This window comes from Arvicola amphibius, chromosome 10, assembly GCF_903992535.2.
Source record: "Arvicola amphibius chromosome 10, mArvAmp1.2, whole genome shotgun sequence".
Taxonomy (NCBI): domain Eukaryota; kingdom Metazoa; phylum Chordata; class Mammalia; order Rodentia; family Cricetidae; genus Arvicola; species Arvicola amphibius.
This window is the reverse complement of record NC_052056.1, coordinates 31,358,513-31,382,334: the sequence shown is the minus strand read 5'-3', so window position 1 is coordinate 31,382,334 and position 23,822 is coordinate 31,358,513.

Here is a 23,822-nt window from a genome sequence, read left to right as displayed (position 1 = left end):
GAAACTGTATTAATTAAAACACTGCTTGGTCCATTAGCTCTAACTTCTTATTAGCTAATTCTTACATCTTAATTTAATCCATTTGATGTAATCTGTGCTTCACCACAAGGTCGTGGCCTACCAGCAAAGTTTCAGCACTTCTGTCTCTGGCAGCTCCATTGCTTCTCTCTGACTCTGCCTTCCTTCTCCCATGCTATAGGCCAAGCCATTTCTTTATTCATTAACCAATAAACATAACACATAGACAGAAGGACCAAACCAAACATTCCAGACTCTTTGTATAAAGGGAGTGCCAGGGAGCTGAGGTGATGCTTGCAACCAAATAGTAGAACAGTTGATAACCTTTCTCCCTTGTAGGATTACATCTTCTAACACTATGAGATCTAGCTCTCAGGGAAGAGATTGCCAATTCAGTACTATCTTGATTTCTCCAAGTCTGGTTACTAAAGTGTTTGGTGTCTTTAGCAACAGGATCTTCCATTCATGTTCTGGGAGGAAACCAAGAACAGTGGCAATAGCCTATATTGGGGAATCTCTTGCATCCCCTGACCAACAATTAAAAGGGAAGTATCCCTTGTTTGGCACTGAAACTTTTGTTAATCTTTGATGAATAGAATAGTGATATATCCCCAACAAGGCAATAGTGACAACCATTTCTCTGGGATAATCAATAACCTAGAACTCATTCAATTAAAGAGAACTTGTACATAGCACTGTAAACTTAGCCAAAAACCCATTGCTGGAGAGTTCAGATGCCCTTGAAGAGCACTTACTACTACCACATTACTAAAGTAATATATTTCCAACTACCCTCTAAATACTTGCTCTCATACCTATAGATAAATGCATCTCTCACCTCTCATCAATCTATTTTTGCAGAAGACAGGGGTTATTAGAGAGATCTACAATTGCTAAAAATCACCATGACGTTCTAAGCCCCAAATAGGACATTTATAACACAAGCCCCACACCTGAGATTTGAGGAACATCATGTAAGAGGTGATGGAAATATTGTCAGAGCCATAGGACAAAGAAGATTGATATCATAATATCAACAAAATATCTTCTGATACAGCAGGATGCTTCTCTTATGACCTCTGCAAAGACCTGTACTATAGGTTGAGGGGAAAAGAAACAGTTTTTTCCCACATAATATTTTTATTGATTATTTGGGAATCATATCATGTATCCTGGTAATACTCATTTCCAAGTTCTCCAAGGTCTGCCTGCCTCCCTTTGTGAACACCACACACCCAAAAAAGAAGAAACAATGTTCAGTTTGTGCTACCCATATGCTCACTAGCACATGGCCAACTCCCACTGGTCAGTTCCTTAAGGAAAACTGAGTCCTTTCCCACCCATATGCCAGAAATTGTCAGTTGGAGAGAGCTACATTTAAGTATTCTTATCACAATTTTTAAGAGTTATCATTGATGGATTTCTATCAGGGCTATTGGAGGGCACAAGGGTTGTCAAGAAAAACCTTTCTGTTTCCTTGTGTCCCTGATTCTCAACTGTGAGTCCATAGTCATGGATACCACTGAGATGGCTCTACAGTTAAGAGCACTCGACTTCTCTTCCAGAGGTCTTGAGTTTAATTCCCAACAACCACATGTTGTCTCACCACCATCTGTAATGGGATCATAGTCCTTCTTCCAATGTGCATAAAGACAGAGAAAGAGTTTTACTCGGTGATGAGACTCCAGTCCTAACTGACCAGCCCTCAACACATATAAATAAGGGTAACAATGACTGGACTCAATAGAAATAAATGGATGGACAGACAGATGATAGAGGACTCTCATTGGTTAATAAAGAAACTGCCTTAGCTTTTTAATAGTGCAGGATTTAGATAGGTGGAGTAGACAGAACAGACTGTTGGGAAGAAGAGAAGTTAGGCAATTGTTATGCCTCTCCTCTCTGGGTAGTCGCCATGACTCTCCTCTCCGAGATGGATGCAGGCTAGAATCTTCCCAGTAAGCCACTACCTCGTGGTGCTACACAGATTACTAAATATGGGTTAATCAGGATGTGAGAGTTGGCTAGTGAGAGACTGGAGCTAATGGGCCTAGCAGTGTTTAAATGAATACAATTTGTGTGTTGTTATTTCAGGTGTAGAGCTAGCCATGTGGGATTCGAGCAGGATGAAAAGCAGGTCTGCTCAACTCATCACTACAAATGGCGCCCAGATAACTGAATCCACAGAAAGCTTGAGAAAACTTGGGAAAGAATAGAGTAAAGCATGTTTTTTTTGGTAGCAGCAATTTCTCAGGTCTGGCTCTGCTTGCAAGAGGTAAGCAAGTGCTCACATCTAAGAGAGGCTTCCTGACTCAGCTTTAGCTGCAAATCCCTGAAGCTCTCTTAAGAGGTCCTACCACAAAACACTTAAACAGTGTTGACAAAAAGCTGAACGCATGCTTTTCAGTTTTCAGCTGGAGCAGGAAAAAAGCTGTGCCATTTTAAAATGCCGGCTTTCTGGGCCGTCCTGCCATGGCAAACTCTAACTCTTTCAGGCAGGCGGTTCAACTAACTGTGGTCTGTGAGCAGAATGCTGCAGCTTGCTTGCAGGCAAGTACCTTGAAATGCCATAGAGTTGTGGCAATAAAAATGGCTACAGCTGGTACCTCCATCACGAGGCTGGAAAGCTAAAGAATGGGTTGGATCCAGCCACCAAAGCCACAGCTTTAATCCTACCTATATTGCTTGGTAAATTAAAGACTTGTGTGGTCAGAAAAAGAGAGATATACAGTAAAGAGAGATTCAAAGACAAAGAAAACCTCTAAATGGTTTCCGGTGTGTTAAAAATATATGCAAGCTAAAGGTTAAAGTTCTTAAAAGTAAAAAAGAAAAATAAAGAGAGTAGTTTGGGTGTGGTGGTACACACCTTTAATCCCAACACTTGAGAGGCAGAGGTAGATTGAACTCTGTGACTTCAAGGTGTGGGAGGACACACCTCTAATCCCAATGCCTGGGAGGCAGAGACAGACAGATCTCTGAGAGTTCAAGGACAGCCTGGTCTACAGGGTTATTCCAGGACAAATATATACAGAGAACCTGTCTCAAAAAATAAAAGTAAAAATAAAAGAAATAGAGGTTAAAACAAAGCTGCACAAAGATGGAAAATACACAGAAAATCTTGATACTGTATGCTATTATGCTCTCTTTGAATTGTTTGAATGATGAGGAAGGACCAACAGCTGCTAAAAGATATGTTTACAAATACTGTTGAACTAATCCAAGATAGATATTTTGAAAATACCCTGACTTCAGAATTTGGATCTAAGGATATGATACTTTGGAAAAGAGATTCTTCTTTTGTTTTTACAGAAAATGAGACCCTGTGGATTGCTTCTATCCCAATATGGTATGATAGACCACACCCTCCTGAAAGGTTGCTGTGAACACCTTCAGAAAATTATTTCACCCAACTGGTAACTGAGATGAACCTGGCACACAGGTTACACCATGAAAGATATAATTAACAGTGTCCCCATTCAGCAGGAAGCAGTTTGGAGAGAAATAACTATATCCATATTCCCAAATATTGTTTATAAATGTTCTTTTACATTTAAAGGGGGATATGATGTAGATATGAATAATTTGTATTGGTATAGATTTTAAGGTCAATTCTGTTATATATATATATATATATATATATATATATATATATATATATATTTCTCATATTGATTAAGGTATTGTGATTGTATAGTTCATTGAAAAATGTAATGTATGATTAGGAAATATAGGTTGTTAATGGATAATCATCAATAATAGTCAGGCTTGTAGTCATGTTAGTTAGATTTTCTAGCTATATAGAGATATATTTCAGTTAAGTAGGCATTCTTCATATCTTTCAAGGACTACAGAATATTGCATTTAATGTTTTAATAACTTAAAGCTTTTCATGACAATGAGACACGTCTGCTCCTGGCAGCACCAATCTACTTCAAAAGATGGGCATCGAAGAGGCTCCTTATGGAGTTGGTTAGCCATTTGGGCAAGAAACTGCTATTGCCTGGACTGTTGCATAAACTGGACATGAAGAACCCACAGAGAGAGGACTGCTGAACTTGCCTAAAGGTGAGATGATCTTTTGGGGTTCCTGATTCATGAAAGAGTCTGCGAGACATTCTGCAGGACACATCAGATAGTGACTGAACTATCTTTGAAATTTCCTGTTTCATGGAAATGTCTCTGGATACTATGGGCCTGTAGGCCAAAGATGGATGCCCCAACGTTACAGAGGAACTTTGGGTGACTGTCCAGGCAGTGAGATGTCTCTGTCATTTCTAGAGTTTGGAAGTTGCTTATTTCTTGTTTACTTATGTAATATTATATCCTTCTGGAGTCTTTGATGGAGTTAAAGAATAGATAGATGGTTATGGTTTTCCTTAGATATGATAAAAGATAAAATATATATAAATATTGTAACTGTAATTCTTACTTGATAACTGTTTTGTTATATGAAATTTTATATGAAATGTTAAAGCCTTCTTTTTTGTTTAAACAGAAAAAGGGGAAATGATGGAGGACTCTCATTGGTTAATAAAGAAACTGCCTTAGCTTTTTGATAGGGCAGGATTTAGATAGGTGGAGTAGACAGAACAGAATGCTGGGAAGAAGGGAAGTTAGGTAATCGTCATGCCTCTCCTCTCTGGGCAGTCGCCATGACTCTCCTCTCTGAGATGGATGCAGGCTAGAATCTTCTCAGTTAGCCACCACCTTGTGATGCTACATGGATTACTAAATATGGGTTAATCAGGATGTGAGAGTTGGCTAGTGAGAGGCTGGAGCTAATGGGCCTAGCAGTGTTTAAATGAATACAATTTGTGTATTGTTATTTCAGGTGTAGAGCTAGCCATGTGGGATCTGAGTGGGATGAAAAGCAGGCCTGCTCAACTCATCACTACAGACAGAGGCACACACACACACACACACACACACACACACACACACACGCATACATACACACATAGAAGATAGATGGGTGGGTAGGTATATAGATAGATGATAGATAGATGATAGATAGATAGATAGATAGATAGATAGATAGATAGATAGATAGATAGATGATAGATAGATAGATAGATAGATAGGATAGATAGATAGATAGATAGATGATAGATAGATAATAGATAGATGATAGATAGATAGATAGATAGATGATAGATAGATAGATAGATAGATAGATAGATGATAGATAGATAGATAGATAGATAATAGATAGATGATAGATAGATATAGATAGATGATAGATAGATAGATAGATAGATAGATAGATGATAGATAGATAGATAGATGATAGATAGAAAGATTAATAATATTTTAATGCCAGAAGAGACATGAAACATTGGCTAACTTAAACTAGTATGGAACCAACATTACAAAAGAGGAGACCAGAGAAAATATTTCAAATCTATAATCCAGAGTTAACACTATCAGAAGTGATAGCTTTAGGACCTTTAGCTTAGAAAAGGATCCAAGTACCTAATGGCAGTGATGTGGGAGGTTGTTCTGTATATCTGTTGCTTTTATGGGTTAATGAATAAAGAACACACTTTGACCTGGGATAGGGCAGAATAGAGCTAGACAGGAAAACTAGACTGAATGCTGGGAGAAAGTAGGCAGAGTCAGGGAGAAACTATGTAGCTGTCATAGGAGATAGACATTGGACACCAGATGGAACCTTACTGGTAGGACACAACAATGTGGTGATACACAGATTAATAGAAATAAGCTAATTTAAGATACAAGAGCTAGCCAATGAGAAGTATGAACTAAGAAGCCAGGCAATGATTTACTTAATACAGTTTGATTGTGATAATTTCTTGTCTGGACAGCCAGGATTGAAGAATGTCTGGCATTTGACAACAGATTGGCACACCAACATGGGGTTGATTACATCTACATAAAACCTGAAAAAGCTTGGAAAGGAATTCTAGACACAAAAGAATGGGGTTAAGCACAGCTTCTTGGTCACTGGCCTTTTTTATCAGATGGTCTCTGTTCACTGGTGGCAAGCAGAGGTGCCACAGCTCCTTTAAGAGAGGTTTTCTTGACTTAGCACTGGCAGTGAAGGCTTAGTGACTTAGTTAGGGGAGGGCTTCCTGGTTCGGTTCATGCTAGTTGTATGAACAGCTCTGGCTCTTTCAGAAGGATGAACACTTAAATGGGGTCTGTGTTACAAATTACTTAATGGTGACACGGAACTACTGCAGCCCTAGAGCTGGGGTAATGTGCATGGCTCTCAGAGGCACTGAACATGCCTCCACTATGTGGGACTGAGTGGAGCCAATGGGCAGTGCCATGGAGTTCGTCATAGCCACACCCACTTAGCATTTAAAAAAAAGCTCCTGGTCAGAAACTTATTACAGATATTACAATAAAGTAAGTTCAGATGAAAAAGACCTCTGAATGGGTCATGGTTTTAGATAAATGTACACAGGCTTGAGAGAAAGAACAAAAAAAGTATAAAAAAGAAACAAAGTCTTTAAAGAGGCAGAGTACAGACAAGTGTAGATTAAAGTAATAAAGAAAAATAAGCCATGTAAAGATGGAAAATACACAGAGAGTCTAGATTATGTATATTATTACATTTTCTTTAAATTTTTTAACTGCAAATGAGCTAAGTACAGAAAGACATTTCATTGTATGGGCTGCTAAGCTAATCCAACATTTAAAGGTATATTGAAGGTATATATATATATATATATATATATATATATATATACACATATATATATGTAAAGGTATATATTAAAGGTATATTATTTAAAAGTATATTGAAGGTATATATTAAAGGTATATATATTTTAAAGTATATTGAAGGTATATATTTAAAGGTATATTTAAAGGTATCTTGACTTCAAAATTTGGGTTTAAGGATATTTTGCTTTAAAAAAGAGGTTCTGCTATTGTTTCCACAGAGGATGAAAACCTGTGAATTCTTTCCAGACTAATGTGGTTTGATTGGCCAAGACCTCCTGAAAGGTCTCCTTGAACCCCCCCCCCCAAAATAATACATCACCTGAAAAACAGCAGGAAGCAGTTTGGAAAGAACTATGCCCAAATTTTATAAATGGTTGTTTATAAATTTTTTTTACATTTAAGGGAGAATATGATATAGAAATAAACAATTTGCATTGGTATGGAGCTTGGTTTATTGATATAAATTTAAAGTCAATTTTGTTATATATATTTCTGCTCTTGATTAAGATATTGTGTTTGTGTAGCTCATTTTAAAATGTAATGTATTGCCGGGTGGTAGTGGCACATGCCTTTAATCCTAGCACTTGGAAGGCAGAGGCAGGTGAATCTCTGTGAGTTCAAGGCTAGCCTGGTCTAAAGGAGCTAGTTCCGGGACAGTTAGGGCTATTACACAGAGAAATCCTGTCTTGAAAAAATTTTAAAAAATGTAATGTAGAATTAATAAATATAGCTTAATTTATAGTCATCTATAATAGTCAAGTTTGTAGTTATGTTAGTTAGGTTTTGTGAATGTACAGAGATATATTTCAGATGGATAGTTATTCTGCAAATCTTTCTAAGACTAACAGAATATGGCATTTAAAATGTTTTAAGAACTTAGGACTTTTCATGACAACAAGACACATCTGCTTCTGGCAGCACTACTTTAAGAAGATGATCAGCATTGAAGAGGCTCGTTATGGAGTTTGCTAGCCATTTGGGCAAGAAACTGCTTTTACCTGGACTGCTTGATGTTATGCTGTATGAACTATATATGGAGGACCCACAAAAAATGACTGATGAACTTGTCTAAAGGTGAAATGGTCCTTTGGGGTTACTGCTTCATGAAAGAGTCTGCCAGACATTCTGCAGGATCCAGAAGAAAGTAACTGACAAACTGCCAAGATAGGTGGAACTGTCTTTGAAATGTCCTGCTTCATGTAAATGTCCACCAGATACAATGTGCCTGTAAGCTGAAGATGGGTACCCCAACATTACAGAAGAACTTCGGATGACTGTTCAGACAACAAAATGTCTCTATCAATTCTAGAGTTTTGGACGTTGCTTACAATGTACCTCCTGTTTACTTAGGTAATATTATTTCCTTCTGTAGTCTTTGAAGGAACTGAATTTATCACATAGCTGTGGATGACCCTAAACTGAGTGTACTCCTGCCTTCAACTCCCAAATACAAGAATTAGAGTCTTGAGCCATAATGCCCAGTTACAATTTCTCATCAGACTACAAACTTTCAGAAAGTAGAGTGCACATGATTCTTAGAGGAAGACTTGAGATAATGAGGAACAATGAAAATGAGGAAGTACTAAGAGAAATGGAGTACCATACTCAGGGTCACAGTACTGACTAGTAACACAGGGCCTAGGACCCAGTTTCTAGAGTGAAAGTCACTGCCTCCATACAAAGTATTATTATGGCTGAAGTTTGAGGACCGATATCTCAGTCCAATAAATTCCAAACTATACATATTTGTGAGACACTAGTAAGATTTTCCTATTTAGCCACCCTGCTCCTTCAAAAGTATAAATGATTAGGTCAAAGTTATTTTAACTACAGGCTAAAGCGAAGTAATCTGTTGCCTGCTAATATCTATAACTTGAACGTGGAGATGCCAAAACAATGATTCATCCAAGTTTCAGGTTTCTTAAAACTTCATTGCTGTAGAATATGCCACATATGTTCATTGACTCCACCATCAATTTATTTTATAACAATGAGAACTTTGACTGTAACATCCCCATCTTTCCCCATTCATACAGCCATGACAGAGAACACAGCATGGGGAAACACTGCTTTACAAGGTTGTTCCTGGGAAATTATGGGTTTAAGAAGTTCAGTATTGAAGCTAATCTATACAGACACATTATGTCCCTATATATCAATGTACCTGAGTATGCTTTTCTGAATTTTACTCTTTTGAAGCTATAGTTCAAGTCAAAACTAATCTATGAAATCTCTTCCAGCTAACCAAACCACAACTATTTCTCCCTACACATAAACTATGATGTATGGGCACATAGCACACCTTATCTCTAGTTGAAGAATGGTTCAGGTGAACCCTTAGCCTACCACTTTTTCTAGCCATTAATGTACAGAGCGGCTACATCCTCACACTGACCCTAAAGATATTCAATTCCCTTTTATCCAGCAAGTTTGAGAGGACACGTTTATCCCAGAGTTCAGTTGAAGTAACATGGAATTTTCAAAGGGATTGGACCAGCAAAAGAGATTATATACTTCCAAAGAACTCACTAGAGTTATGAAATTAAAAACTAAACATTAGTAACAAACACAAAGCAGTCATTTTCCATGGACATTTTAAGCTGTAACAAATGTGTCCTGAGCACAGATTGACTTGTTAGTTTAATTTCTGGCACACGGATCTTGGTACCTGTTCTTACCAACCTTTGACATAGCTGCTTTAAGATTAATTTAGAGAATATTTAGAGGGGAGCTTTTTTGCTATTCATACCTCCAGGTACTGGGCCAACTAGAAACTTCCTCTGGTTTCACACTGCCTCGGCTTTCATCTGAACAGTTACCTGGAAAGTTCTGCTCTTAGCCACTAGAAAAATACAAATAAAATCTGCACAGTGATTCCATCTTATTCCAGTGAGGATGGCCATCATCAAGAAAACAAACAATGAATGTTTGTTGGTTGGCTATAAGTGGGATAGATAGAGTGCATACACAATTTTTGCACTGGAGAAGAAAATGTAAATGTAGTCACTATGGAAATCAATATCGATGTTCCTCAAAACAAAGAAAACTTGAATATGATCCAGTTAGACTACACCTCAGTATACACAGAGAGAAAACTTATTCCTCTTATTAGAGAAACCCCTACACAACTGTATTTGCTGTGGTACTCTTCACACTAGCTGAATGTGGCCTAAGGAGCATCAGCAAACAGATACAATGGAATTATACTCAGCCATAAGGGATAATACTTTGTCACTTGCTTGAAAATAAGTGGAACTAGAGATAACTATGAACATGAAATAATCCAGGCTCAGACAGTTATCACATGCTTTCCCTTATGTGAAATTTCTGTTGTAAAAAACACAAAAGTAGACTAGGCCCTTTGGGAATAAGAAAGGGAACAGAGGGAGGAGCAAAGGGGGAGTAAGAAGGCAATGAGGATGATGAATGTAACCTACGTGCCTGTATCACATGTATGAGCATTTCATAAGAAAACCCATTGTTTTATATGATTAATATATGCTAATTTTTAAAACTTTAGAAGTTCTGACCTTCTACATCTTGAGAAAACACACCTACTTTTTAAGAAATTTCATGCCCCTGGCCACTTTTTACCAACCTCCCTTTGAACATTCAGACTTACTCATCTACCCACTCTGAAACATGCAAAATATTGTAAGATCCCTCAGGGCAATCACAACACTTGGAGGAGCATATGTACAGAGCCCAACATGTAGTTCCATGGCCTTGCCTCAGCCAGTAAGCACCACAGCAAGGCTCTTCCTTCGCCTGCAGTTCTCCACCTATGCCTCCTCCCCTGCTCAACAAGTCACAGGTGCAGATTCCTACCTCTATTTCTGCATAAGTCATTGGCCCTCATTCAGCAACTCAGTGCCTGCCCAAAAAGGTCATCCTTAATTTTCTGTCAATCTTTGGAACACAGAATGACACCATTGAGCCCTTCTCAAAAAAGCTGACAATTGCTTCAGCTATCTCAAGTTTTCCAAACGATAGCTTCCAAAAGCCTTGCAAAATTCCACACATTACAATTAGGCACTGTCAAAATGCACTCTTTATATATTGGTGATGTATTCAATGCAACCAGACAAATACACAGAATAAAGTTCAGAAGAGAACCTTAGTAGATGAAGGCTATGAGGCAAGTTGTGTATCTGAAAGTTAGTCAACTACAGAAAATCTTTTCTTACACTTTCTGTTGTGTTTTTCAGTCATAATCATATCGTTATTTAAGGCAATAACATTTTTCACAAAATTTCTCTTCTGTTCCCTTGAATTAAAGATGTTGTGGTTTGATTCTTCATGGGGAACTTAGACAAAGAGATGCCTTTGACAAAACCTGAAAACAATCCACTATAGACTAAGGATAGTTACTGGGGTTAGGAGGAATGGAGAAGAGAAGATTCAGGGTTCAGAGCACACTGGCCCAGGAGGGCACATAGTCACACCAAAGAACTCCAGAGAATGTTTCTGTATATGTGGCAGGTGTCACAAGTAAACAGGGGCAACCTTGAGAACGTTTCTTAAATCCCACTGATGGCAAAAGTGCAGCAGGCTGTCACAGGATCAAAAGAAGCCTGCAGACAAGACCATAAATTTTGTAAGCTTAACTTACATAAACGGATAATTGCATATCAAGTTCTATTCCAGACAACCCTTACATAAGTCCAAGAACTGTGTGGGTCAAAATCAGTGAAAGGGTAAGGAATTCTCTAAAATAATAAGAATAAATTTTCATGCTATGTTACCTTCTTTTTAAATAATTGCCTAAGTTTTGTTGTGTGTTGAGCTTATGAAATAGAACCCATTTTTTTAAGTTAGTCCTTGTTTTAGTTAAATGTCTGATGCTGTGATTTAAACACTCTGACAAAGAGCTAGTTAAAGGCTAAAGGGGTTTGTTTCAGTTTGCAGTTCTAGGTTACTGTCTTAGTCAGAGTTCTATTGCCATGAAGAGACACCATGATCAAGGGAAATTTTAAAAGGAAGACACTTAATTGGAGCCTGGCTTACAGTTTCGGAGATTTCACCCATTATCATCATGGTGGGGAGTATGGTGGTATGCAGGCACTGGAGCAGTAATGGAGAGCTTTACATAATGATCATAGGCAGAATGAGAGGGACTGGGCTTGGCATGGACTTTTGAGGCCTCAAAGCCCACCCCAGTAGCATACTTCCCCCATCAAGCCCATACCTCTTAATTCTTCTAATCCTTTCTAATAGTTTCACTCCCTGGTGACTATGCATTCAATTATATGAGCCTATGGGGACCATCCTTATTCAAACTATGCAAGTTACAGTCCATCATTGTGAGAAATCAAAAAGGAATTCCAAACAGCTTGTCACATTCCACCCACCATCAAAAGCAGAGCAAAGGGAATTTAGACATGCTCAGTTGGGTGCTTGCTTGGGCTCATATTGATTTCTCCACTCTTAAACAGTTCAGGATTGAACTGTGGGCATTTCTATGGGGAATTATCATAACCAATGTGGGAAGACCCAGCCCAGTATAGGTAAAACTCTTCCTCATAGACATGCCCACAGGTCAATCCAATACAAACAACAGCTCATTATTACTTTTCTTCCTAGACAATTCTAGAGTACACGAATTTGACAATGAAAGCTATCACAATCTTCAACCCTGTTTGCCAACTATTTTTATGATATTTAATGACAAATATTAGCCTTTATTTCAGAGGAGAATGTTGAGATAGGTTCTCACTTTGTGGTACTGGCTAGCTGAGAACTCACGATGTAGACTGAACTAGCCCTAAAATCTTAGTGATCCTCCTTCCTGTGCCTCCAGACTTACAGGATGATGGACATGTGCTACATAACTGGTCAAAGATCACTCCTATCACTAGACTCTTTAAATGCCCTTGAGTTTAATTGCACTCAATGTTAATATATTCTGCATAATTAACATAACAAAGCATGAAATCTTTGAACTAGAAGCATTACAAAATCATTTATTTGAATTATTTTATTTCACAGATAAAAAAAAATTTAAGTTCAGTTGTTTAAACTTTCCAGACCTTACATAAAGTTTTACTTTTTTTTCCCTTCCAGAAGACTTTTAATCATCTGAGGATTGACTATTGTATTTGGGGGAATCTCCTTGAAACTGGGATTCATTAAATGACAGACCTATAAAGATACTTAAATAGACAATGCACATTTAAGATAATCCTCCCAAATCCTACCCTAGTGTTCAGAGTTCTTTTAGAAACACAGTACATGGGGTTGGAGAGATGGCACAATGGTAAAGAGGACTCACTTATCTTTCAAAGGACAGAGGATGGGGGTTTGGTTCCAGCACCCACATCAAAGAGCTCACAACTGCTTGTAATTTCATCAAGAGTTAAAGGTACTGGTGCCTTTTTCTGGTCTCTTTGGGGATGTGTATTCAGGTGCACAAACACACAGATACACACGCTTAAATCTTTTCTTTAGAAAAGAAAGAAAGTGCTTCAGTGACGTTGATCTGGATGGTCTCCACACCCCTATTCCTCTGAACCACTATTTGACATCTCCATGTAAGAGAATGACTTGAGCACCATCTTTGCTGGGGACTATGCTAATCAGAGATACATTGAGAGAGCAGTAAAACTAAGATTGAGAAAGGTCCCAGGCCTCCAGGGAGATGTAGTTTTGCCAGATGGTGCTAAGTAAAAACAGGAAGTGTGATGCAAACCCTTCAAAGGGATTTCCATGGATGCCTGAGATCTTAACCTGCCTCCTTTTGTCTTCAGAAGTCTTCCTGCTTCCTTGCTCTTTTTTAAATGTTTTCTTTTCTCCTCAAGGTTATGCCTGGCTTTGATTTAATCTGACTTGATCTACATAAAATTTTAAGAGGATAAAAAAACACTCAAATGCCTGAATTTGAGGCTCTGGTCCTCATCCTTTACCATTCCCATTGTCCCCTAACTTCTTGGGATTACCTGTAATGTCTAATCTTCTAATCAGTAATAGAACAGTGCAGAAGATAAAGTATCCTGGGTACAGTGGAAACCCGGTAAGCATCTCACAATACTCCTTAGAGTGCTTACTCGGAATCATCATCTCCTAGTTAGCTACAGCTGTCAACTTGACACAGTCAAGAGTTATCTGAAGTAGACTGAATTGTGGAATTATCACAATCAGATTGGATGGTGGACATCTCTGTGGGGAGTTTTCATAATTATTAATTGATATAGGAGAGCCCAGCCTACTGTGGATAGTAACACCCCCTACAAAAGGGGGCCTGGGAAGATAGCTGAGAAATCAAGGGTGCAAACCAGTAAACAACTTTCCTCCATGGTTACCCCTTCAATTTTTGCCTGAATTCTTGCCTTAAATTTCCTCAATGATATATTGTGAGTGTGAGTCAGACAGACTCTCTGCTCCCCTAAATTGCCTTTGATCAGTGTGTTTTATCAAAGCAAACAAACAAAAAAAAAACTGGATTAGATTGCACTCTGGAATCTACAGTGCCTGTCTTCTTTCTGGAGACCAAAGGAAAACAGCCCTTCTTCCCCTGAGCTTCCCAGCATCAGTAACTCAACTCGGTTACACCTGTTTTTGCTGTGTGGAAGAGAGTGAGTTAAGACTAAATTACAAAAACCTCTAAGAGAAATATGTAGTCGTCATTTTACTGTCAATATTTCTTAGTTTTCACTATTTGCTACAGTTGATGTCTAGAATGTCTTACAAGCTCATTTTTTCACGCTTGGCCTCCTGCTTGTTTTGCTATTTCAGGAAATTCTGGAAACTTTAGGACATAAATTTTGCCTGATAGTGAAGGATCAATAGAAGCAGGCCTTGGAAGGTGGCAGCTGGCCCTGCTTAAAGTTCCTTTCTTAACTTCCTGGTTCAGGCATCAAGATGTAAACAATGTACACACACACACACACACACACACACACACACACACACAAACATACTCCCAACAACATGCATTAAGTCATTCCCAGTGCAACGCCCTCCCATCACCATGGACTGAAATATTGATTGCACTGGTCCTTATCTAGTAACATTTGTTACCACGCTCTTCTTTATTAATTCTACTATTCCCCACTAACACTGAGGTCTAAGTCATTTCCATCAGCTGTCCCTCCTAAATTCTCTGGTTGTCTTGCTTAATTATACAGCACAATCTATCTCACATTTACATTATTCTCCAGTCCAGAGCAAAATCTAAGACATACTTCAAACCAATATTCTTTTTGTTTCTAGTAGTAACTATTTTCCTGGGGTGAAAACTTAGCTTTTGTTTAAGAATAAATAATTCTATCATGATTTCTGAAAGAAAATTCTTTCTTTAAAGCCAAGTATTTAAGTTTATGGATGATCAAATTAATTTTTTTTTGACTTTTTGAAACAGGATTTCTCTGTTTAACAGCCCTGGACCTCAAATTCACAGAGATCTGCCTGCCTCTGCCTCATGAGTGCTAGGATTAAAGGTGTGCTCCATGACTACTTGAGAGCAAATCAATCTTAAAATAGCTGTCACTCTGGTCTAATTACAACTCTAGCTCCAGCTGTCATTGGGAATATTAGAAGCTAACATTTTGATGTAACACTTACCTCCAATGATATTTTGAGATAGCTTGTCAGAGGTCTACCACATAACTTTAAAATAATGTGACATCTCCTCACACCAAGGCCTACAGTGACAGGACATCCAACAATGACAATGACAAGCATTAACCAGTTAATACCAGCTGACTCTTGAAGACCATAGAAGTGAAGGATGCAGATGATTGGCAGCCAATCAAATCTCTACTAATCTCTTTCAAGAAGATTCTGGGGGAACAAATGGTCATGCGTGATCAAATATGATGAGTTTATCACACCTAGCAAGCAGTAGTTCCTACCTTCTTATTGACCTATAGCAATAAGCTAAAGAAAGAGCATCCTCAGGGACAGGCACCTGATTTCTGACTATTTCAATATTGCTATGAATGATCATAGCCAAGAATACTACCAATTATTTTCACCTCCAGCCCACTCTGTGATTATAACATTGACCAGTCCCTCTACTTTTCTTCTTTTATGATTGGAATTTAAAGTAACATAATCCATCCTGTGCTCATGGGAAGGTGGTTTCAGTAGAATTCTCAAGTGATCTAATTCAGTGAGGTGTTTCAACATGCATGAGTTTTTTATCTTTCCTTAGGTAAGGGCTGTCTTTCTCACTCCTTTGTGCAAGGCCTATCCTAGCGTAAGACTGTGCTAAAGTCAGCTAAGAGGTGGTCCTGCTGGATTGCATTTCCTCCTTGTTGTGAAGTGATCATTCAAAAGATGTTTGATCTGAATAAATATAATGACATGTACTTGTTCATTTGTTAAGACTCATTTTAGAGGTGGTACTGCTCAGAGGTTAAGAGCATGTGTTGCTCCTGCCGAGCATGTGAATTTGGCTCCCAGCATCCATGTTGGGCAACTTACAACTATCTACAACTCTAACTAGCAGGGACCCAATGCCCCTGGCCCCTGTGAGCCCCTGAACTCATGGCCCTCACATATAACTAAAAATAATAAAAAAATAAAAATATTTTTAAATAACTCTTCTTTTTATATTTTATAATTTATAGATTATTTCATTAACCAAAAGTTAACTGTTATCATAAGATTATATTAAAACTATCCTGGAATGTTCTTTCTACTACAAAAAGCTAATTCTGTTTTTTATAAAAGCTCATAGTTGGCAAGGCCAGAAACAAGGTTTAATATCTTTACCACTCTATACTGAGTTCATTCCATCCATTCATTTTTCATTCATTTCTTTGGCTGTTCTGCTGGAAACAGGCTATAACAAGGTAATCATGACAAATGAATAAAATAATTTAATTTATGAGTAACAGTCTCAAGATTGTTCCTTCTCAATTTTAAGGACTAATCCTCTGGTCCAATCTAAGTTTCAAAGTGTTAATTACACATATATAAGGAATGTTGGCTATTCAAATAGTGCTGTGGTAAACTAGATAATGAAAGAGGAAAAATTGTTACCCATACTTCACTGATACCAGGTCAATAATGAGACTCACAAGCATTGAAATAACTTCCCAACATTTCCCGTTACCTCCCACTGAGAGTCATGAATGGTGAACTCTTGGTGACTATTTTGCCTAGATGAGAGGAAACAAACTTGGTGGTAAACATACAGCAAAAAATTCTGTGGACTGCTGTCATTCACAAACCCCAAATGTTTAAGGAGAGTAGCATTACAGAACACAGAAATGAGAAACAAAGAGATCTACATTAGAGCTACAGAAGATAATGTGTCTGTAAATGGGTTGCATTTTTCTTCTTCTTCATTGCTTCTGTTGGTGAAATAAAGATCACAATTTTTAAATATATCAAACACACTTTATATAAACACATGAGCAAAATTGCAAGACTTAAGTAACCCGTGTCACATAAACTAGAAAGTATCATGTATGCACAGAGTGAAGACATGATTTGATGCTACTACTGCGGATGATGCTATCCTAACCTGTAATTGCATTAGACAAGGACATGTGGTACAGGAATTACAGTTAAATACAGTTCTGCTTGAATTAATACATAATACCTCAAGGTTGGATTGTTTAATAATCTCCTGCTTGTCTCCCAACTTCTCCACTACAATAGCTTCTCAGACCACTGCCAGACTAATCTAACTAAACACTGCTTGGTCTAAAGTATACCCAGCGAATGGCTCCCTGTTGTCTAATAAATAAAGCAAGAAATCCTCATGCTGGCATTTGAGGTTGTCCACAATACAGCAGTAACCTAGCCCTCTAGCTGATATCCGAGCCTTCCACTCTAGCTGCACTGGGTTTCTTGTTGCCCTCAAAATAAACAATGTTGATTCCTCCTCCAGAATCTTGTTTATGCTGTGGTTCTCTACATGTACCCATGCAAGAGGCTGGTGGAAAGTACAGCTCTTTAATGAAGCTCTACTGGTGTCTCTTTCCCACAATGACTTTTTCAATGAGTATCCAGAGAAGACTTTCTCAGCCTCAGCATTAACATAATTTCAACCAAGGTAGTTTTCTGTATGGTCTCAACGTTCATGACCTCAACCCACTAGAAAAGCACCTTCTAGTTGCAGTCACTACAACTGCCTCCAGACATTTTCAGCTGTCTCCTGGGGACAAAATTTCACCTAGATGTTCCAGAACCTTACTGTAGGTCACCACCTTGACACTTTAAAATATTTTATGTTTATATGTTTTGCCTCCTTAACTACAGTGCTTTAGCGCAAATGTTATGCCTCTTTTGCATCTCTAGAAGAGTGCAAGATTAAACTCCCGATGTGTACCTGACATTTAAAACCTTAGTATCTAAAATTTAAAAGGAATGTGGACTACTACACAATTTGATGTAGTCACTTAGCCACTTTTTAAAAAGAAAAATAGAAATCAAGCACCAACAAACTACAGCCATTGACCGAAGAAGAATGTTTTAGAAGGCAGTTCTATTCTCAGTCAAGAAACATGAGCATTCTTCTACTGATCTGTTTTTTACAGAGAATTTAGTCACCCAAAATAATACAATCTATAATTATAAGATACAGTTTAAAAAAATTAGTTTCTTGGTATTTTCAAATTCCTACCATGTTACTCTTGAAGATTCAGAGACAATACACCAGTATTTGCAGGTACTAACAGAGGTTTTAAATTGTGACAATTCAGACATAATCTTCATACTATTTAACCTGAGCAACTAAAATTCTTTTTAAGAATAAAATACAGAAGTTTGGCCAGACTTACAGAGAACTATATTCTACAAGTATAGTCATTAAAAACACATTTTTGAATTAGGTTTTGCTGTAAGGTAGCAAGCCCTCATAGGATCATGTGAACACTGCCTACTGAAGGACTTATTTTGCGATGAAAATGTGTGACACTTTGAGAGAGCATTCAAAAGACTTACACAAAGTATTGAATATAAGTGAGCTCATTAGTGAGCATTCTGTATTTATTATTCTCCTTTCTATATGTTCTACCCACAAGTACATTTGTTTACTTATAAACATGTATACATTGTAAGCTAGGATCTGCATATCAGACAAGCATGTGGTTTCTTTTACAATCCTTAGTGTGTGCTTGCTTAATATCATGTCTTCTAAGTTTATACATTTCCTTGCAAATGTCATTATTTCATTTTTATTTAGAATTGGATAGTATTCCATTCCCATCTACCTATCCTCTGCTCACTGAACCCATCAGGACAAGAATCAGCTCACATCTGCTACCTAACAGCAATCAGACTCCTTGCTAATGTGCTTTAGTAATCCAGGGTTTTACATTTAATGAAAGAATTCTTCTGTAGTTACATGGGATAGAAAAAGAACTCTAACAGTGGGGTTAAGGAACTATTGGATAAAGCCATGCAATTTCAGTATGTCTACACATCATCTCTAAAATACTTCTTCAACTTAGGAGAGGGGAGAGTGTTTAACTGTCACTACATATATGACAAAAATATTTGCTGGCTAACTTTTTAATTAGGGGACAATGAATATTTTAGCTTATTCTCAGGAAAAACCATGAAGTAAAAAGCTCAAAATCCTACATAGTTTACTACTCAACAGATTCAAATTATCAATCTATTTGAAAATACTTAGGAAATTGGAAACAGTGTAGTCTAAGGCTGAATTAAAAATTGTAAGAAATCACCAAAGCTTTATGACGGATAAATGCCGAGTACTAAATGCCTGTATTAGAGAGAGGCAGAGAGAAAAGCGAGAGTGAGAAAGCCAGAGAGAGAGAGAGAGAGAGAGAGAGAGAGAGAGAGAGAGAGAGAGAAAGCAGAACGATCTTAAATTAATGAGTTTAGCTTCCACCTTGACAACATAAAAATAGAAGAACAAATAAAATGTGAATTAAGAGGAGGAGAGAAAATAAAGATCATGGCAGAAATCAATAGAGCTGAAAAATATAAAGCCAAAGAAAGCTAGTGAGGTTTAACATTGTTTCTCTGAAATGATCAGTAGAACTTGTACAAAGAAGGAATAGTTCTATCTCCATACAAATTTCCAATAAATGGAAAATGGGAGGTTTCTTTCCAACTCAAATTATGAGACCAACATTACTCTGATATTAACACAAGATCAAGACAGTGCAAGAAAAGAAAATTACAAGTTAGCATCCCATGTAAACAGAAATGCAAGGTTTCTAAGTGCAATGTTAGCAAATAGGTAGCCACAGTACATAAAAAATGGTTATTAATATTATACCCAAGTGAGGCTGGTTCCAGGAATGCAAACAGTGTGGTGGTGGCACGTGCCTTTAATCCCAGCACTCAGGAGGCAGAGGCAGGTGGATCTCTTTGAGTTCAAGGCCAGCCTGGTCTACAAGAGCTAGTTCCAGGACAGACTCCAAAGCTACAGAGAAACCTTGTCTTTTAAAAACCCTGTCTTTGCCGGGCGGTGGTGGCGCACGCCTTTAATCCCAACACCCGGGAGGCAGAGGTAGGCGGATCTCTGTGAGTTCGAGACCAGCCTGGTCTACAAGAGCTAGCTCCAGGACAGGCTCTAAAAAGCTGCAGAGAAACCCTGTCTCGAAAAAACAAACAAACAAAAACAAACAAACAAAAAAAAAAACCCTGTCTTTAAAAAAGATAGTGACTGGGGTCCCATTAAAACTGGCTTAATCCCTCCCAAAGACAGCACCCTCCATACCACCTCCCATACCACCTTGTCAAGGACCAGGTTTTCAAAGTATGACCCCTGGAGGGGGGGGGGAGACTTTCAAACCATAGCTCAACCACAAGTCCGTTTCTCTGTCATCTGCATCATGCTCCCTAATACAAAGCCTCCTCTATTTTGAAATGAGAATGAAACTTCTCTCACCACATTGCTATGATAAAAAGATAATGGACATAAAATAGTGTGGAAATTGCAGTTGTTAGAGTACAGTGCCACTGGTCTTCTATCATGGTTGACATTCCTTTCCATAGTACGGTTCTTTAAGATTTACTTTTATTTTCTGACTACGAGTGTTTGGCAGCATATTTCTCTGTGCACTGAGTGTGCCTGGTGGCCATGGAAACCAGAAGTGGACATCAAATCTGATCCACATCTGTTGGCTCACTATTTCTGGAGAATGGATTGCATCAGAAATAAGCTTGAGATACACAGGACACGCAACAAATTACTCAGAAGCCTAATATCCATCACCCAGTGGCCCCAGTGTGGGGAAAAACAACATGGAGGAAGATATGTGGGTAAGGACGAGTTATTCTGTCAGCTTACTGTCAAAGACTTTGGCAAGCTGACTCCATATGTGATGTGAAATCTGACAAGGAAGACTCTGTCTGTCACACTGCTACCCAGCCGCACCCAAAAGCCTAAGATTCTCTCTCTAGTGTAGTGCTGAAGATGACCCCATATCATGCACAAGTGTTGCTGAAGATAACTACAGAGACTAATCCAGTTCCTCATGGCTCACATTATTCATTTGATTTTCCTTAAAGAAAATCCAGAAGAAAACTGGGAATTTGGCTTAATTTTGTTTGGTTGATTGTTTTTGTTTTGTTTTGGTTTGGTTTGGTATATATCTCAGGATATCTGTGCTTTGGTTTTTCTGTTTTCTTCATTTTAGTGTAAGGGTTTGGTTTTTTATTTCTTTTTTTTTCATTGTGTTAATAGTTTGCTAAGACTACACACTGTTTATGATGACTTCTATTTTAAAGCCCCCATTGAATAAAATGAAGATTTTATGAAAAAAACTTGTAAGCTAGCTAGTCATCTTAACTCACCGTATTAACAAAACTTAAATCTCATATGAATTGCATAATTACCAAAAATGGAATTTGACAGTATCCAATATCTATTATTGACCAGAAAAAAAATGAAAAGTTTTACTGAGTTCCCGATTTAAGGAAAATTCTTTAGTCTGGTAGACAGCATCTGAGTCTGCACCACACAATGTGATTTAAATTATGAATAAAACAAGATTACTATCCCCTTCTATTCAACACTAAGCTTAAGGGTCTGCCCAATGCAATTGGACAAAACAAAAAGAGCTATCCAAGCTCTAAAGACTGAAGTACTGCTCTTCTTATTAACAGATACCATAGACAGGTGTTCTCAACCTTCCTAATGCTGCGACCCTTTTATTCACTTCTCCATGGTGTAATGACCTCCAGCCATAAAATTATTTTTGTTGTTACTTCATAACTGTAGTTTTGCTACTGCTATGAATCATTTTGTAAACGTCTGTCATTTCCAATGGTCTTTGGCAACATCTGCAAAAGGGCCTGGCAATCCCCAAGGGGATCATAATGCAGAGGTTGAAAATTTCTATCATAGATGCTTGTACAGAGAATCTCCTGCAAATGCCAAAGTTATCATATCTAATAAATGAGTTTAGCGATAGTATAAGATACATCAATATGGAGAGATCAATTGTATGCCTTATGATAAAAATGCACAGTATAAAATTGGAAAAAATTTTAAACTATTATTTCAATGGTATGAGTATATATGACATACTTAAGGATATATTTGACAAAGGGAACTGCAATCCTAGGCAGATAAGACAGCTCAGTCAGAAATGTGCTCACCACACAAGCATAAGGACTACAGTTTGATCCTTAGTACTCATGTAAAAAGCCCACTGTGGTGGAGTGCTTTTGTAACACAAACACTGAGAAGAAAGAAACAAACCTTGGAGATAGATGGCCAGGCCTTCCCCAAGACAGTAAGTCCAGGTCCCACCAATTGTCCCTGTCTCCAAAAGTGAGATAGATTGTTCCTGAGAAACAACAGCCCTACGCTCTCTCTCTCTCTCTCTCTCTCTCTCTCTCTCTCTCTCTCTCTCTCACACACACACACACACACACACACACACACGCAAATATGTACACATGCCCAAGCATAAACACATTCATGCACACTCACATGCACTTACACATCAACTCATACACATAAAAGCAAAAGAGCAATGTCTGCATATTATAGCTTCAAAAATATTTCTAAGAGAAATGGAATAATCTAAATACCATATTCATGAGCCAGGTAACTCAGTTATATTAAGATGCTAATTTTTCCAAAATCATCAATTAATAAAATGGCCAATGCATATTACAAAAGTTTTGGGAGATGATAGATCTGTTTATATTTTAAGGTAATTATATATGTGTGTATGTGTCAGAATTATGAAATGGGCATATGTAGCTTATTGTACATCAGTTAGCTTCAACAAAACTATTGCAAAATAAATTGAATTTTCCAAAAATGCTAATATGTATCAACACTTTAAATATATTCATGTACAGGGCCCAGAATTTATATTTTGGAGATCTGGTCCAGTAAAACTTGGCTGATTAAAGACATACATACTTGTCCCTAACCACACTTTACTGAAAGGGCAGTTATGAAATTTATGAGCATAGCACAGGGCAGTAACCTCAAAGAAAAGAGAATTGGAGAAAAGACAACGAGAAAACGTTTGAAGTCTGGAAATAGTGATGACTGATTTAGCACACCACAAAAGGAGCAAGAGAGGCCAAAGTCTGCAATGAGGTGGTCTCAAGTGCCTTCTGACTGAGTGTACCAAACCCCAGGAAATCCTAGGAACAGGATGTACTGAATAGCTCTCAGAGAAGGCATGGAGCCCCACTGTGGCCCCAAATACAGCTAGCTGACATCTTTTTCCACCATAAAAGTCAAGAGATATAGCGTTGGCAGGATGGCTCATTGGTAAAGGTGCTTGCTGCCAAGGCAGATGACCTTAGTTTAATATCTGGAGCCCACATGGTGGAAAAGAAAAATAACTCACACAAGTTATTCTATGACCTTTGTTTGCACACACACTACAAACACACAAACACATGTACACACGCATGTATGCACATGCACATACAAATAATAAATGTAAAGAATTTTAAGTTAAGAGATGTATCTTCTGGAGAAGTTGGTGCTGGGACCCTGGGTCTCTGAGTAGAGACAAGAGTGGATACAATGCTGACAAGCAAGTAGTAAGTAGGAATCCACATGTGCAGAGAAGGGTCTCAAATCCTTTCCACCTAATCTAGACTAAGATCACTGAAAGCCAGGACAGTGTATCTCAAATTGAATCTGAGAAATATCTATCTCAAAGGAAAAGTCTTTTCTAAGAAAAACTGGTTAACTCATAATTTTA